The 17,780-nt window shown below is 41.7% G+C and overlaps 1 protein-coding gene across 4 annotated transcripts in view; it reads left to right on the plus strand.

The window, feature by feature from the left end:
• CLCN5 (chloride voltage-gated channel 5) overlaps positions 1 to 17,780 on the plus strand; it is a 1,034,303-nt gene that overhangs the window by 533,264 nt on the left and 483,259 nt on the right. The gene's annotated exons all lie outside the window — the stretch shown is intronic.

Here is a 17,780-nt window from a genome sequence, read left to right on the forward strand (position 1 = left end):
TCAATAAAGCTAAGTACCCCGTTGGGGAAACTTTTTTCTTGCCTCAGACCGATGTCAGAAAAAGTTAATTGTATTTCTTGTGGGAAGCAAATACCTCATAAGGGCTTCCACTCTTAGTGTATTCCATACCTAGGCCCTGATCACAACGTCACTAGTTGTCGGTTTTGTGCTAGATTTAACAAATGCACTATAAAAAGACGTTTTGATTTTGCTTTGCACTATTTTGGCCGAAGGTTCAATTATACGATGCCGTCGGATCAGCCAACAACCTCAGTACCGAAAAACGCAAAGACAAGGATAAAGACAGGTATCCGAGGTCCAAAACTGACGATGAAACCTCTTCTAGACCAGTCGCTGGTTCGCCGGTTCTCAGTGAGGCGCTTTCGCAGCCCCTGACACCCGCTACCTCAGAGCCACAGGCCGCTTCCGACTCCCACGTGGAGACATCTAGGCCTCTGGTAACTCAAGGTATTGGGCCTACGGCAACTAATCCCTCAGATGGATCTGGAGCCGCTGAGCAGGCATCGGCTTCTGAGGGTGTTTTCAGACCTTCACAACTTACCATTAAGACAACAGCCAAGACAAACGTACCATTAAAGACAAAGAAACAAGTACAGCATTCTCCTGGACAGTCCTCCATGCCTAAGAAACAGATGCTCAAAATGGCCGAAGACCTCATTACTCTAATCAGGGGTTCCTATCCCCCTCCTGAGAAAAGGCCTAGGCAGGATACAGACTATGACTCCTCTGATCAGGTTTCCATTTTCCTCTGATTCCTCTTCAGACCAGGGATACTCTCTACCCCCCTATGAGGACTTTGATGCTGAAGAATCTATCCCTTCAGCCTCTCCTCCTGAGGAGTATTCTTTTGGGGAAACTTTACATACCATGAGGGAGCATTTCCATTGGGAAAGTCAGGATTACTCAGAATCCAAGAAAAGGCTCAGGGATTTCCTCTTATTGCCTCAGCACAGGCCCCTGGCTATTCTGCCTGTGCTATATATTGTGGATGATGTGTTCTCTGAATCTAGTTTATTTCCTGACTCTTTGCCCCCTGCTCCAGCCAAGCCAGATAGGTATTACAAAGTCCCTGACCTCCCACAAGTTTCTTTACAAAAACCCTTCTGCTGATCCAGAAACTATTTCCCAGGGTCCAAAAGAGATTAAGGCTTCCATTGCAAAAAATCCAGTACCCTCTGACAGAGATTCCAGAGCTTTGGATAGATGGGAGAAGAAAGTATACACTTCTGCAACTTTAGCAGTAAGAGCTTTAAATTGCCAGTTTCACATGCTTAAGTACCAACAATATTTAATGGCTTAGTTAAAACAGAAAATGCTTGCAAGCTCAGAAGCTCCTGATTGTAAAGAAATGTAGGGTTTATTGCATGCATTTAAACAGGTGGGAAAACATACTCTGCAATGTGGTTTTGATTCTTTAGAGGCCTCTTGTAGAGCCGCAGTTACAGGTTCTGTGATTCGAAGACATGCTTGGTCAAAAGAACAAAGTTTACCTGATCATGTTAAGGCAAAATTATTGGATGCTCCTTTACAGCATGATACTTTGTTTGGTGTTAAGGCAGAAGAGGTGTTAAAGCAAATGGAGGATAAAGCTAACTCTATGCAAACAGTCAAGGATTTCTTACAGGTACAGCCACCTCGGTTTAGCAGAAATTGGCCAACAAAGAATTGGTCCTTTCCAGTGTCAGACAGACCACAGAGAGGCAGATACAGACGCCCAAGGGGCAGATCTCAACCCCAAGGCTCAAACAGACAGCAACAGTGGGGCACCTCAACCCCAAAAGGTGGTGAGGCCAAGTCTCAACCTTACAGGAAACAGTCACAATGACTTTCCCCTTCGTATGCCAAGCACGTCCCTTTTGAAAGCCCCCTTAGGGGGAAAACTAGCACTTTTTTCTCAAAACTGGCAAATAATCACCCAAGACAAATGGGTCCTGAATATTGTGTCTCAAGGTTACAGATTCCACTTTCATACTTTACCAAGGCTAAAAGGAATGCCAGACCTGCCACAAAATCAATGGGCAGAGGCACAAAAACAAATTTCAGCCCTCATGGACATGAGAGCTATTCAAAAAGTACCACAACAGGAACAAGGACAAGGATTTTACTCAAGACTCTTCCTGGTCCCAGGAAAGGACAAGGCCTGGAGGCCCATACTAGACCTTTCAATTCTGAATACTTACCTGGATATTCCAAAATTCAAAATGTTGACATTACAGCAGCTTCTACCCATGCTGGGCAAAAAGGCTTGGCTTGTTACTCTGGACCTCAAAGAGGCATACCTGCATGTCCCTATCAGACAAAATTGCAGAAGATACCTCAGATTCAAAGCTGGTACAATGCACTACCAATTCTCTGCACTGCCCTTTGGCTTATCTACTGCGCCCAGGGTCTTCACAAAGTGCCTGGCACCAGTAATTGCATTTTGCAGACAAAAAGGAATTCAAATATATCCATACCTGGACGACTGCCTCATTCAAGCAGAGACAAAGGACATTCTTCTACAGCATCTGGCATTTGTAAAAAGGTTGCTAATTTCTCTAGGGTACACAGTAAATGAAAAGAAGTCAAAACTAGTGCCCTCGCAACAGATTATATTCCTGGGTGCCAGCTTAAATACAACGGCCCAGATGGCTTACCTCACGCCAGACAAACAAGTGCAACTAACTCAATATTTTCAATTACTGGCAAGAAAGTCCCATCTCCTGCAAGAAAAATTCTGCAGTCCCTGGGATTCATGGCATCCTGCATACTACTAATACCATATGCCAGAATGCATATGAGGAAATTACAATGGTACCTGAAAAGTGTTTGGACTCAACACTCTCACAGTTTAGAAGCAGTAATACCAATGATTCCCTGCCTACAGCAGGAGTTTCAGTGGTGGGCACAGGCATGTCACTTAAACAAGGATCAGCCTTTTACCCAACCCACAGGCAGGCAAACTCTGACAACAGATGCTTCGGATTACGCCTGGGGAGCACACATGGCAGGAAAATGCATTCAGGGCAAGTGGACCACAGACCAGATGCATCTTCACATCAATCAAAAAGAGATGTTGTCTGTTCAAAATGCCCTAACAGCTTTCAAGGTCCTTCTACATCTAGGACAGTTATTACTGAAGACAGACAACACCACAGTATTGTGGTACATAAACAAGCAAGGAGGCACTCATTCTTATCCCCTATGCAGGCAAGCCATGACCTTGTGAAACACAGCTCTAACATATCAAGTTCACCTGCAAGCACAATTCCTGCCAGGAAAGAAAAATACTCTGGCAGACGATCTAAGCAGAAATATCATGGACCCTCACGAATGGAAATTGAATCCACAAATCTTCAGCATGGTAACACAAAAATGGGGATGCCCAGACATAGATCTTTTTGCCTTCCCACTGAATTGCCAACTACAAAAATTCTGCACAAGGACTTATCACAAACAAGCATGGAAAGTGGATGCTCTTCTGTTCAGCTGGAAAAACCTAAAAGTTTATGCCTTCCCGCCACTGCCTCTCCTTTCAAAGGTACTCCTAAAAGCCAGACAAGAAAAACCACAGATGATCCTGATTGCTCCAGACTGGCCACACCAGCACTGGTACCCTATCTTAAGGAACTTGGCTCAAGGCCCACCATGGATTTTGCCTCAAATTCCACACCTTCTGACTCAACAAAACAATCAGATCCTGCACGGTCAGCTCAAAACCCTAAACCTGGCTGCATGGCAGATACATTAGTCAAACAGGCAACGCCTCTCTCTAAAGCTGTTATGGATGTCATTTTGGAGGCCAGGAGGCCTAGCACCAGGAAAGCTTACTCAGAAAAATGGAAGAGATTCTGCACCTGGAACCAGGCTCAAAACCTTGACCCTCTTGTTCCAAACATTCCTCAGATTTTACAATACTTAACTGAGATGCTGGACAGAAGCCTATCCTTCTCATCAACTAAGATCCACGCCTCTGCCATTTCAGCACATTACAACATGGATCCTCCTTTATTCTCTCATCCCTTGCTAAAGCAGTACCTCAGAGGGGCTAGCACCAACACCAACTTGGGACCTCAACTTCGTTTTGGAAAAACTGACCTTACCACCTTTTGAGCCAGCCAATACAGCTGATCTAAAATTTTTATCTTGAAAAACAGCTCTGCTCCGGGCAGTAACTTCAACACGAAGAGTCTCAGAGCTACAGGCATTAATGGCAGTGGAACCTTTTTCTAATCTTTCATCAGGACAGGGTATTTTTAAGGACAAACCCTACCTTTATGCCAAAGGTGGTATCTAGTGTGGCTCTTAACCAAACCATCCATTTGCCAACTTTTTATCCAAATCCTCAGAATAAAGGGGAGAAACTTATGCATTATTTGGACATACACAGGCAGCTACGCTTCTACTTGGACAAAACAAAGGCTTTCAGGAAAACTGAGCAACTGTTTGTAGCATATGCTGCAGGATCACAGGACAAGGCTATCTCAAAGCAGACTATATCCAAATGGATAGGACACTGTATTCGGTACTGCTACACACACCATGGAAAATCAGTCCCAAATAACATTAGGCCACATTCCACCAGGGCAACAGCCACTTCAACAGCCATTCTCAGAGGAGTACCTACCAAGGAAATGTTGGAGGCTGCAACTTGGAGTTCAATGCACACCTTTACCAAGCATTACCACCTGCCTCTTTACTCTAAATCCAGAACAGGCTTTGCCACTGCAGTTCTGCAGGGCCTCATAGCCAAGCCTAACTCTTTATAGACCAGCCACCCAACCTCAGCTTTGGGATTCTACCCAAGTGTAATGACTGCAGCAGTGTAACACAATGAACATAGTACAGTTTTGTACCTACCATAAATGTAAATGTTCGAGTGTTCACACTGCTGCAGTCAAGGTTACCCTCCCTCCATCCCCTCTGAACTAGCTGGACTTATCTATACCTTTCTATCCTATACAACCTTTGGGGTGTATTTGCTGGTAACTGAAGCTATTATTATTTTACATGTATATGTTTGATTAGCAATATGTATTGCCTTCCTACTTGGGGACACCTGACATCTGGGGCAAGAAAAACTGAAGAAAATTGCATTGGGTGCATCTTATATACCCCTGGCGCACTGATGTCAGGGAAGAAGCGACAGCAACCGACGCCAGACCAAGACTTTGGAACTCAGGCCAACTGCAGGACCGCCTGACGGCAGGATAACCCAAGTATAATGATTGCAGCAGTGTAAACAGTCGAACATCTACATTTATGGTAGGTACAAAACTGTACTTTACTTCCATTTGGGATATGTTTTTAATGTATTGGTAGCTTTTAGTGTATTTTGCGCTACAGTTTCCTTCCTCCTCTAGATTATGCATATTGTTGGAGAAAAATGTGATTTCTTTGTAAAGCTGTTTTTACTTCCTTACAAACTGTGGTAAATATATACAGTTTTATTATTATTATACCACTAGGTTCACTCTCTTTCAAATGCTACTGAAAACAGTGCAGTCACTGCCACTTTCATTTTTAGATCATTCTCTAAACCATAGACACACTTTCAGATGCCATTTAGTGTGTAAAGTGTTCATGTTGTGAGTGTTCAATGATTGTTTTAGCATAGCAGTAAGCAAATTTCCATAATATGAAATAATTTTCCAGTGAAGTACAAAGTTACTTCAAAGGAAAAACAATATTGTGTGCAAACTCAACAGTTGGAGGAAAATTTTCAAACGTTGGTAGAGTTCAAACTGTATTGACTGAGTAGAATTTCATTTATATATTTGATGGCAAAATGAGAAAAGAGTAATTGTATCTGGTTTATACAGAATTGCACATTTAACATCTTAATTTTAAGATTTTATTCTGAGTCTATAAATTTTCTAGTTAACATTTAGCAAATAAAATGAGCCTAGAAAGTGTGTAAATCATATTTATGAGCCTTCCATGAAATCTGATTTATCAACTTCCCTTCATAATATTTAGATGATGCTTGAAAGGAAGTCTGATTTTTGGTAGCCCACTTCATCTCAGGCAGGAAGAATTTATTTTATATCCGTTATTTTGTAGTTCTGGATTGCATACCTGATTTTTCTTTTTTCTTGTTTCCAAATAATACACGATGTATACATATAAAGGAAGAAGAAAGATTAAATTTTTTTACATAACAATAGACAAATTTTAAATCATCAAAAACCAAACTTCAAAACTGATTTTCATTATATTTAACTCTTTAACATCTCCAATTTGTCCCACCTTTCTTTTTTAAATAGAATAGTGGCTTATTCTATAAAGTTGAATAACTAATAAGTAAAAACAAAATGAAAACTCCAGCAAAGCTAGAACTTCCCCTGAGTGACCTCCCAAACCTCTTCTATCAGAGGCACATGGGATATATGGAAATGATCCTTGTGAACATCGTTTCAGCGAATTGGCAATTCTGAATGCCCATGACTTGTTTTGTCTTTATAATGGACAATTTCAGGCCAGTAAAGCCAAACACCACTAGCTGTGAATATGCATATTTTGGCCTTCTTATGACCTCATCAGCACAGCACAAGTAGTGTTTGGCATGAAATTGTCCATTATAGCGCTGAAACGAGTCATGGGCATTCAGAATTGCCAATTAGCTGAAACACCTGATGTTCACAAGGATCATTTCCATACATCCCGTGTGCCTCTGAGGTCTCTCAGTGGAAGTTCTAGCTTTGCTGGAGTTTTCATTTTGTTTTTACTGATTGGTTTTTCAGTGACCTTCTCACTCATTGTTTTAGTATGAAGTTAAATAATGGAATTGAATCATATTTCCATTTTTCAGTAATTACTTTTCTAGCAACTGCTCGGAGACTCCAAAACATACAGTACTGATTGCCTACTTTTAAAAGAGGGTATTGAGCATTTGCCAGAATTGTTCTTCTTCTAAGGTCACATTTGTCTGTCTATACTGCCTTAAAGAAATGATTTATATCCTTCCAATACTGTAACTTTTCCACAACCCACGAATATATGTAACCAGTGTGCTTTGGTTATTTTACCACATCTCCAGTATTTAGAAATCCCTGACTTACTAAATTTGGATACTTGGAATGGTGTAATAAAACTTTTGTCAATATATTTCCTAGTGAAAATTTTCCAGCATAAACTTGAGGATAATAAATCTATAGATTTTAATATCAAAATTCTGTTTTTTTTTTCATCAGACGGATTTTCTCCTGCTATTGGTTTGATAAAATTCCAAAATCTATTGTTAGGGTTATTTTTATTCTTAATTATAATTTTATAGGATTTAGAGAGACCCAATTTAAATGTAATGTTCCCTTGAATAATAGATATTAAATATTCAAAAATTTTAGAATTTTTTTTTATTATTCATATAATGCAACAGATTTTTCTGATAACTGTGTAGATGAGAATGGTGTATTTCTTTTGTTAAAATAATGTCTGGACCTTTTGAATGGGGAACTGTGGAGATATATAAACAGAGATTGATTTTGGGGTTTACAAGGTCTGTATTTCATAAATCTACTGCACTGATGGTCTGGTCTTCATTACATAGGAACTTGAAAGTCCCTAGAGAAGTGACATTTTCTTTACCATATGTTTCTTATGATGTTTCAAGGTGTTCTTGAGTGTTATATTGGGTTTAAGCGAGTTGAAAGGTTGAAAACCCCTGTCTGTCAGTCTGGGTAATTGATATAGAGGCAACAGAAAGTAGACAGATTTTTCACTCTTTCTCATACTGTTGATAAAGATTTTTAGTTGTACAATGCATTTGCTAAAATGATACATCATTCCAGCAGTATTGGGTATTGTATGTACTCATACCTCTCATCCTCTTAGGGCAAGAAATCTGAACAAAGCCTAAAATAATTGGGGGCGAGTACAAAGGCCCAAAAATGGCTGCAATTTTTAAATATTGCTCTTATAAAATTAGAAAGATTTTACATTAGCATGCATTTTCTGAAGGATATCAAGTCTGAAACTGAAATGTATGTTATTATTTTGTGACTGCAATTCCCAGTGATTTGCCACAAAACCAGAATTTTTATGAGGAGCAGATCAAAAGTGTGAGGCAATACGGTCAGTTATCATCCCATATATATGGTTAGTAACCAGGTTGATGTTGATGGCAGTTAATTTTCTTAGCTCAGGAGTTCAAACTGGAATATTCTGATTCTAAGACATTACCAGTGAATATTTCCAAGAAGTTGAACCAGCAGTTGTAAAGCTTAGCCATGTTGGTTTTTGATCTATGATTTCTACTATTTCTTTTTTCTATGACAGAGAGAAACATTCTGGGCTAAAATGTCAGCCTTTTTCTTATAGTCTGATTTAGACATTTCACTAGGTTTTGTTTGACTGAAGTAACATTTCTTGTATGTGAATTTTAAGGTAAAGGTGTGTGATACTAGGAAAAAAAATGTAGTCGTTTACATCTTTCCACTGATTTTTCTTCCTGAGGAAAAGCCAAGAATACTCTTTCTTTTAAGAAAAGCGTAAGTCAACTTTTGCATACATTTCCATTGCCACTTATACCGTAGGTTGACCTTATGGTAGTGTTGCAAAAACTTTGGTGAGCACAACCTAAAGATATGAGGAACTCCTGTAATTTTTGTAGCTGATAATGGCACTTCTTTCATATGAGTCAGCATCTGTGCAACACAGTTGCAAAACCAACCGCTCCACCACCTCACCCTTCTCTTGCCCTGTTGTGTCATTACTCTTTTTCATTGCCTGTGTCAGTGGGATGCAGCAGGTTTTTTTTCTTCCTAGACTAAAACAAAATGAATTTGAATCATTGAGTGAGGGCTATCAAATCCTTGTAGTCAGAGGAAAACATGTTTTACGCAAGATGTCAAACAAGGGACAGTGGAGGTGGTGCCTTCTGTTTTCACATTATTTGGGTATTTTGCTAGGTTTTTCTTTCTCACGTAGCCAGTAAGACTTTGAGACCCATTTTTGATGTGTTTGATCCACACAAACAGCTGAATTTTAAGTTAAAATGGTGACTCTGCATTTGGTTCTTTCTTTTCTGTTTCAGGGAACCTGGATAGCAACTCTGGTAGCATGTCCCTGTCTTTTGACCTCTCAGAAGATCTGACTTTAAGGCCTTCTGCAATGGATAACTGTTGTGATTTCTTCAGATATCACCAGCTTGACACAGTTCTGGCTTTTCTCTCATTGGTATGCTTGAGGACACTTGTGCTTCTGGCTGGCACTCAACATAACTTCACACAGTAGACTAGGCAAGCATGTTCAGCACATTTGCTACTAATGTTTTTCTCCCATTTTCATACATCATGTTGTGATCCTAAGAGTCATCATGGACTGATTTCTGCTTTTCTTGCCTAAAATACCACAGCTTAAGTAAATATATTTGGTCATTAGATCAGAAGCCAGGATTTTAACAAACCCTGCCTTTACTACCTTGGAAGAAGCATTGCCATGAGCCCCAGTGCTTTGGCCTTACCATCTACAGGGACAAAGAGGAAAGCTAGAGATCTGCATCAACTCCTTGTAGGTGGCAGCTGTGGACAGGTTTGCCAGACTTACAAGACGAAGAAAGGAAAGTAACATTAGTGAGAAGTTACTCCTGTAAGGTCCTTCCCTGGCATGATTTCACTTTCCCTCAGAGATGTGAGAGCTGTTTCCAGTAGCAGATGGTCAAGCTCACAGCTTTGATTGACTGGTAGGAGCTCAAGAGGTACACTGCAATCAGATTGGGTGTGTATTCCCAAATTGTTTGCACTACCTCTTCTGTATTCAGAGATCTAAAGCCTGAGCTTGTCCAGCCAGCCAGCTTACATGGACTGGTCCTTTAAGCTGTTTAGCAGAGACTCTGTGCCATTACTTGGTTTCCCCAGGTCACACTGATGTGCTCACTAGAGTTGAAGATATTTCTACAGAGTCTTCTAAACCATTTGCACTTTTGTGGGTGACTCAGATTTGAAGGCATGCACACAGTGTACATTTACTTCTGTTTGTACTGCATTTTGAAAGAGTGGACTATGGTGCTGTTGTATTTTAGTGTGTAAATGGTTGACTCAGTAGAAGACCCATTTGTACTTTGGTCTGCTGTTCTAATGTAACATTTACTTATTTTAAGTTTTAGGTTGTTGCCTTTCTCCCTTGATTTTTGAGTACTCACTTGTCTTCTTGTGGCACTTTTTAAATTGGGGACTGTTTAAACATGAGTCCCAGCAAGTGGCCACATGCATTGTATGTAAAACGAAGATGTAAACATGTATCTAAAAATCAGCTTTTAATGAGTGTGACCAAAATGGATGTATGGTTCAAGAGGAACCTGCAGGAGAAGCAAGTTTAAGTGGAAACATTTAAGCACTGCAACTTTGAAAAGTTACTGGTTGCAGTAAATCGTACACACAGATCATCTTGTATGTAGTTTAGCCTCATTAAGTATTGGCTGACTCATGTGTTTTATTTTAATACAGCAACTGTTACTGTGAGCAACTACACTACTTTAGAATATCATATTTTTGAGGTATTGGGTGTTCCTGATTATAGTCAATATCTAGGTGTGTAAAACACTGCGACAGTAATGTAGCAATGTTGCACACCTTGACCAAGAAGCAGTTATGGAGTTTTCAACCTTTTTTCTTTTGAATTTCTGATTCAGAGATGGCCCTACCATGATGCTACAATGCAAAGACCTGAAGCACCTTGATGAACTGTCTGCACAGCCATGCCAGGAGGCAGTCTGGGTGAAAAGCATATGTTAATTAGCAGCGTGATCTCCCCTTAGATCAACCTGTGGTAAGGCATATATGCTGCTGAGCTGCTGTGTAAATTAACATACCTGCTTGCAGAAAGTGCCAGGGAATTTAATGGTCTGCTAGTGTTAGGGAGTATGGCAGTGTCTTTATCAGAGGGACTGCTTGTGTCAATGTATGTATGTCTGCCTTGGAGGTAGCATGAGGGTTATACAAAATTGTATAAGAAAAACAGAGCCAAAATAATTCTCAACAACTCAACTAAAGCTACACTGCCACTACTTATCTCCTCCCAATACTTCTTTATGGCTCTGCCATCCTTACTGACCTACAGGCTTTACAAAAATCAAAACTTGAACAGTGCTTTAACAAAGTTGCTAAATTTTCAGCAAATATCAATTTCAGAACCCACAATTGTGTAGCACTAAAAAGCCTAAATTGGTTAGAACTGCCTCATCAACTAAGATTCACAGCTTCGTGCCACCAATAAAATTATCCAGCATCCATCTGCTTGTCCACTGCTAAGTACCATTCCATACAACTATGTACCCATTCACTCATTATGATCCAGTGACCAAAAACTCATGTCTGTCCACAAACCTGTCCTCTGCTAGTCATGGTCTATACTTCTGTCTTGGTGATGAGCCTGGACCTCGTTACCCGTATCCATCAGGTCAGTACACTCTCTCCCATTCTTCAAAACCATTCTGAATGATTTCCTAGCCAAAATCTGTCTGTGTTCTTGCTCAACACCAGGATAAATGATATCCCTAAATGTGGACAGATACCGCTTCATACCTTACATCTCCTTATTCTCCCTTCTTTACTCATTTCCTTACTTCGATCAACTTCTCTCACCTGCCTTTCTTTCTTAATATACCATATGCCTGCTTTTCTCACTTTGTATTGCAGTTCCTGTTTATATTATACTAACTACCGTTAATGGTCTCCATAAACTGGCTAAAATTTCTTTAAATCATTGTCATATACTTTGTATCTGTTCTTAACTGTTTTCATATTATGTGTAATTTGGTATAATTATTTAAACTGTAGATGTTTTTGTATTATTTTTGAAGATTGTAAAATTATTGTTCTTAAAATGTTTTTTAATACTGTGTAGCCTTTCTCTATGAGTCTCTGCTGAAAATGGGCTCCTACCCATTTGGATTTTCCCAGTAATAAAATGATGGTAGATAAAAAAAAATAAATAAACACAGGGACAGGTATGGAGTGTGGGTGTGAGTGTGGGTGTGCGTATGTGAGTGCATGTTGTGTGCGGATTAGCTGATAATGTGTCTCTGAATTGAAAGTCTTCACTTTTTGGACACAGGTCCTTTTTACATGAGCCCTTAACCTAAGTGGTTTTATTCTTTATGAATTTCCAGGTCTGTGTGCTTTACAAAGCAAAGCCTTATCTACTGGATTTTACACTAGTTTTAACTGCCTGTCCATTTTACCACCCAGCCTGTGTCTGTCTTGAATAACATGTAAAAAAAAACAAACTAAACGAATTTGAACAGTGCTGCAACAATTTAGCTAAATTTGCAGGAAACTTACCAGTTTATAACAATCATAGCACAGCACTAAAAAGAATGTCTCAAACTTTGTAATAGTGTAGCCACGTCACAGTTAGATTGTGCAAATGTACTTCACAAAGCTAAACAGTATTGTCACATTTAAAACTTGGTGCATATCCACAACACATTAAGAGACCACTTTGTTCAGAAAACTCAAAACTTAATTTCTAGTTGAAAAAGGTAACAGCTATTACAGTGATACACTGTATTCAAAGTGTGTTTTAAAAATGTGGAATTCTACCTCTTGAAATCCGGCTGCAACAGGTCAGATGTAGTTTTATCAGTCAGTCAGTCAGTCAAGGGAGCACTTGACACTTAAAATGCTCATATATATAATATAGCACAACTTGTACCTGAACAACAATGTATAAATATTTTTGAACGCCCTGTTCTGTAATGCATGCTATTCCATAAAATTATGCATTTGTTTTTCAGAAATACTTCTTAAGGATTATCCCATTTAATATTTTAATATAACTGTACAAGTACCTGACTGCATATGTTAAGTGTGTAACTATTCATATGGCTAGTCCATTATGCTTCTCCAGAATCCACTGTCGAATTTGAACTTCTGTTGTTCTGTACTATAACTTACTTATATTAACCTACATCCCTTCTGCCGTACCAATGCACATGATGCTGTACCTCCCCTAAATTAGCATGCTTCTTTCTGTTATACTAAACTTTTGTATTAAACTTTGCTCTTTGTACATATTCTGTTACCTTTAAGGTATGGTTTTACACTGTGAAAATGTAATATTTTTTGTTTTTGCATGATCTCTTCATATAATTATATATGTTCTTAATTTTTGTTATTTGTTAATGTGTACATAATGTTTAAGTCACTTCCTTTGGAATTCTATGTAGTCTTTCTGCATGACTGTTATGAACAGATTTCTTACTTTTAGTGTTGTATACTGTTACACCAACAGTGATTGTTGCTTAGAAAGAAATCATAGCATACTTTTGTTATAATACTGTAGGAGCTTTTCGTGACAGGCATTTGCTGAAAAGGGCCACTCTGCCCAATCAGACTATCCCCGTTAACAAATTAAATGAAGAGAAAGTAGAGTTTTAGCAAATAAATTGTTTTCTGTTTTTCTGCTTCTGGCCACAGTGGTGGCCACCTCTGATTAAGAATATCAGGGACCCTGTTGTCTGAAAATATCTGTTTACAAGCCCTGCCTTTTTTTTTCTGCTGACACTGCTAAGATTCCAAAAGTTACTGCGGTGCTGAAGCTGTTACGAGGATTCTGATGCAGAGGAATCCATTCCTTCTGCCTCTCCACCCGAGGATTTTTCATTTGGGGAAATCCTACATACTTTAAGGGAGCATTTCCAATAGGAATGTCAGGACTATCCTCAGTCAAAAAATAGACTTGGGGAATTCCTAGATCTACCACAGCACAGACCTTTGGCCATTCCTGTCCTGGATGTTGTGAATGATATTTTTATGGAATCCAGTTTGACTCCTGACACCCTTCCTCCTGCTCCCAGGAAACCTGACAGGTATTACAGAGTCCCTGGCACTTCTATGCGGCTTCTGTCCCATGCCACGGAGGGGGCTAGAGCCAGCGGAGCAGGCATCGCCTTGCAGCGTAATGCCTGGCTCCGTCTTTGCAATTTTGCGGACCCCTTCAAGGCGTCCTTTGCAAACGCTCCCTTTGACGGTTTCCAGAGCGAGAAAGACGGGAAGACGTCTGCCGTCGGAATCCGCTTCTCGGCTCCTCAAAGGTCCTTTTCCAGGAACCAGAGAGGACAAAAGAAGATGTGGTTCTGGAAATCTCAACAATGCCGTTTCGCTCCAGACCCTTTGTCCTTCAGAGGCAGGGGAGGACAAGGCAGACGCTGGCCCAGAGGCAGAGTGGGGCCGAAAAATTTCGGGTCGAGGGAACCCTTTTCTGACCAACCCGTACAGCAACCCTGAGGGGTTGCCCGACTGCTCCTCTCTGGAGGCAGTCGGGGGGGCGTTTCTCGGAACACCTAGATCATTGGGAGTCCATCACGACAGATCGGTGGGTGCTCCAAATAATATCCAGAGGTTACTCTATTCCCTTCGTGAATCCTCCTCCTCAGTTTGGGTTCCTCCCAGATGTCCCACCCAATTAGATGGAGGCGACAGCTTTAGAGATAAAAGAGCTGCTAAGAAAAAGAGCCATCCAGCACATCCCCCCCAGGCCAGTCCTGATCAGGCAATTACTCCAGGTTCTTTTTGGTGCCAAAAAAGATGGGGGACTTGAGGCCAATTTTCGACCTGTCTACATTGAACCTGTCCATTGCCAAGGAGAAATTCCGGATGGTCACCATTCAATCTATTCTCCCCCTTCTGCAGGAGAACAACTGGATGTGCTCCATAGACCTCAAGGATGCGTACTATCACATTCTAATGAACAGGTGATCCAGGAGGTTTCTCCGCTTTCAGTTGAGGTCCAGTCATTATCAGTTCAGGGTCCTCCCTTTTGGCCTCACCACAGCACCCAGGGTGTTCACCAAGGTCATGGTGGTTGTAGCGGCCCACCTGAGGCTTCAGGAAATACAGGCCTTTCCTTACCTGGATGACTGGTTCCTCGCTTCTCCCACCAGGCATCTACTATGCTCGGCCAGGGATTATTTCATGCATTTGGCCCACCAACTGGGGATCACTATAAATTACAAAAAAATCATCCCTTTAGCCTGCTCAGTTCCTGGACTTCATAGGGGCCAGAATAGACACGCTTCAGTCCAAGGCCTTCTTGATGTCGGACAGACTCCACAACCTAACTCTCTATGTCTCAGCTCTTCTACAGTCTCTGGCCCCACCAGCGGAATTGGTCCTGAGGGCTCTAGGGTCTATGGTGGCGGCTATCAACCTTTCACCCCTAGCCCGCTTGAATATGAGGGTTCTTCAATGGACCTTGCAGGTCCAATGATCCATCCTGCGACATCCGTTGTACTCCCCGATTCCCCTCAGCAGGGTTTGCAGGGAATCTCTGCTTTGGTGGCTCCATTCCTGAGAGCTTCGGGAAGGACAGCCCTTTTTGATGCCTCTACCCCAAGCCACGGTGACCACGGACGCTTCTCGCCTAGGGTGGGGGGGGCATTGCATAGGCAGAACCATCCAAGGCACGTGGACTCCAACAGAGACCGTTCTGCATATCAGTGTTCTGGAGATGAGGGCAGTGCTTCTAGTGTTTCAAGCTCTCCATGCCCTTCTTCCTCTAGGGACTATTGCAATTCAGACAGACAACATGTCAGTGGTCTGGTACATCAACAGCCGGGGGGGGGGAGGGCTTATCCCCTTTGCCGAGAGGCCATGAGAGTTTGGGAGTGGGTGATATCCACCAATCGTTTTCTGCTAGCAATGCACATCCTGGGTCGGTCCAACATTTTAGCGGACAAGCTGAGTCGAACTATCCTCTCACCTTACGAGTGGTCTCTGAACCCAGATCTTCCTCAAATGGGGTCAACCTTGCTGCAATCTGTTTGCATCGCCTTCAAATGCAAAGCGCAGTGAGTTTTTTGCTGTAATCCCTCCACCGTGGGAGAGCCCCAGAGATGCTCTAGTTCATGCTTGGCCATCCGGTCTTCTTTATGCTTATCCTCCTCTCCAGTTAATGACAAAATTCTTGCAGAAAGCTCGTCGGTTGGGGAGCAAGGTTATCCTCATAGCCCCATTCTGGCCTCGTCAAACCTGGTTCCCATACCTGCGATGTTCATCGTGTTTCACTGTTAGTCATGACTGTAGGGTTCTCCCCTGCCAGCAGGCAGTCCTCGGTCGGCCAGAATCCCAAAGTCTGGGTCCGGCGTCGGCTGTTCAACCATCCTCCCTGACGTCAGAGCGCCAGGAGTACAAAGCTGACAGCCGATGCCATCTTCTCCAGTCTTTCTTGCCGTGCGGTGATAGCAGTTCGCAAGTGCCGGTTGGCTGACTCCTGACGATTTTTTCTGATAAACTTCAGTCCAAAGACTTTCTTTTCCACTCAAAGCTAAGTACCCCGTTGGGGAAACCTTTTCTTGCTCCAGTCCGATGTCAGAAAAAGTTAATAATTGCATTTGATGTGGGAAGCAAATACCTCATAAGGATTTTCATTCTTACTGTATTCCTTGCTTAGGCCCTGACCACGACGTAGCTAGTTGTCGGTTCTGTGCTAGATTCAATCAACGTACAATTAAGAGAAGGTACGATTTTGCTTTTCATTACTTCGGTAGGCGTACAAAATGTCGGATACGGTTCCGGCTACCGGAGTTCACAAACGTCGCAAGGATAAAGACAGGCCTTCGAGGTCCAAATCTGATGATAGCGCACAAGCGGAGCCAGCTTCAGGTTCGGCCGTCGTCAGTGAGGCACTTTTGCAGCCCCTGTCGGCCATTTCAGAACTGATGGCCGAAACGGACTCTCATGAGGAGCCAACAAGGCCTTTAAATATCTCTATTGCAGGACCTTCGGACAATGCTCCTTCGGATGGGTCCAGAGCCACTGTGCAGGTACAGGCTTCCGAAGGGGTTTTCAGGCCTACTCAGCTTACAATAAAGGCAAAGCCAAAGACAAAGGCAAAGACTCCTTCTAAATCAAAGACCCATAACACAGGCCTCTTCTGAACCAGCTCCCAAGTCACAGAAACAGTTACTCAAAATGGCGGAGGATTTACTTACTATGATTAGGGGTTCACATCCCCCTCCAGATAAAAGGCCAAGGCAAGATGTTTATTATGATTCCTCTGATCAGGCTTCTGTTTCTTCAGTTTCCTCTTCTGACCAGAAATATTCTTTGCCTCCTTATGAGGATTCTGATGCTGAGGAATCTATTCCCTCAGCTTTTCCCCCTGAGGATTTCTCTTTTGGGGAATCTTTGCATGAAATGAGGGAACATTTCCACTGGGAAGGACAGGAGTATTCAGAATCTAAGAAAAGACTAAGGGATTTTCTTCTTCTCCCCCAACATAGACCCCTGGCTATTCCTCCTGTTTTGGATATTGTGGATGATGCTTTTTCGGAGGCTAATTTAACCCCTGATTCTTTTCCTCCTGCTCCTGTCAAGCCAGATAGATATTACAGGGTTCCTGATTCCCACCAGTTTTTATACAAGAACCCTTCTGCTGGCCCTGAAACCATTTCTCAGGGTCCTAAGGGAGTTAAGGCCACTTCTGCCAAAAATCCCATTCCCACTGAAAAGGACTCTAGATCTTTAGAAAGATGGGGCAAAAAAGTGTACACTTCTGCTACTTTGTCCATCAGGGCTTTAAACTGTCAGTTTCATATGCTGAAATACCAGCAATTTCTCTTGTCTGTTTTAAAACAAAAGCTTACTTCCATTTCTGCCTGTGCAAATGATAAGGAATTACATGACTTATTGCATGGCACTGAGCAAGTTGGAAAGCATGGTTTACACTATGGATTTGATGCCTTGGAGGCTTCTTGTAGGGCTGCTGCCTCCGGCACAGTCATTAGAAGGCATGCATGGCTAAAGGAACAAAATTTGCCAGAACAAGTGAAAGCTAAA

The sequence above is a fragment of the Protopterus annectens genome, chromosome 15.part0, assembly GCF_019279795.1.
Source record: "Protopterus annectens isolate FY-2018-M chromosome 15.part0, PAN1.0, whole genome shotgun sequence".
Taxonomy (NCBI): domain Eukaryota; kingdom Metazoa; phylum Chordata; order Ceratodontiformes; family Protopteridae; genus Protopterus; species Protopterus annectens.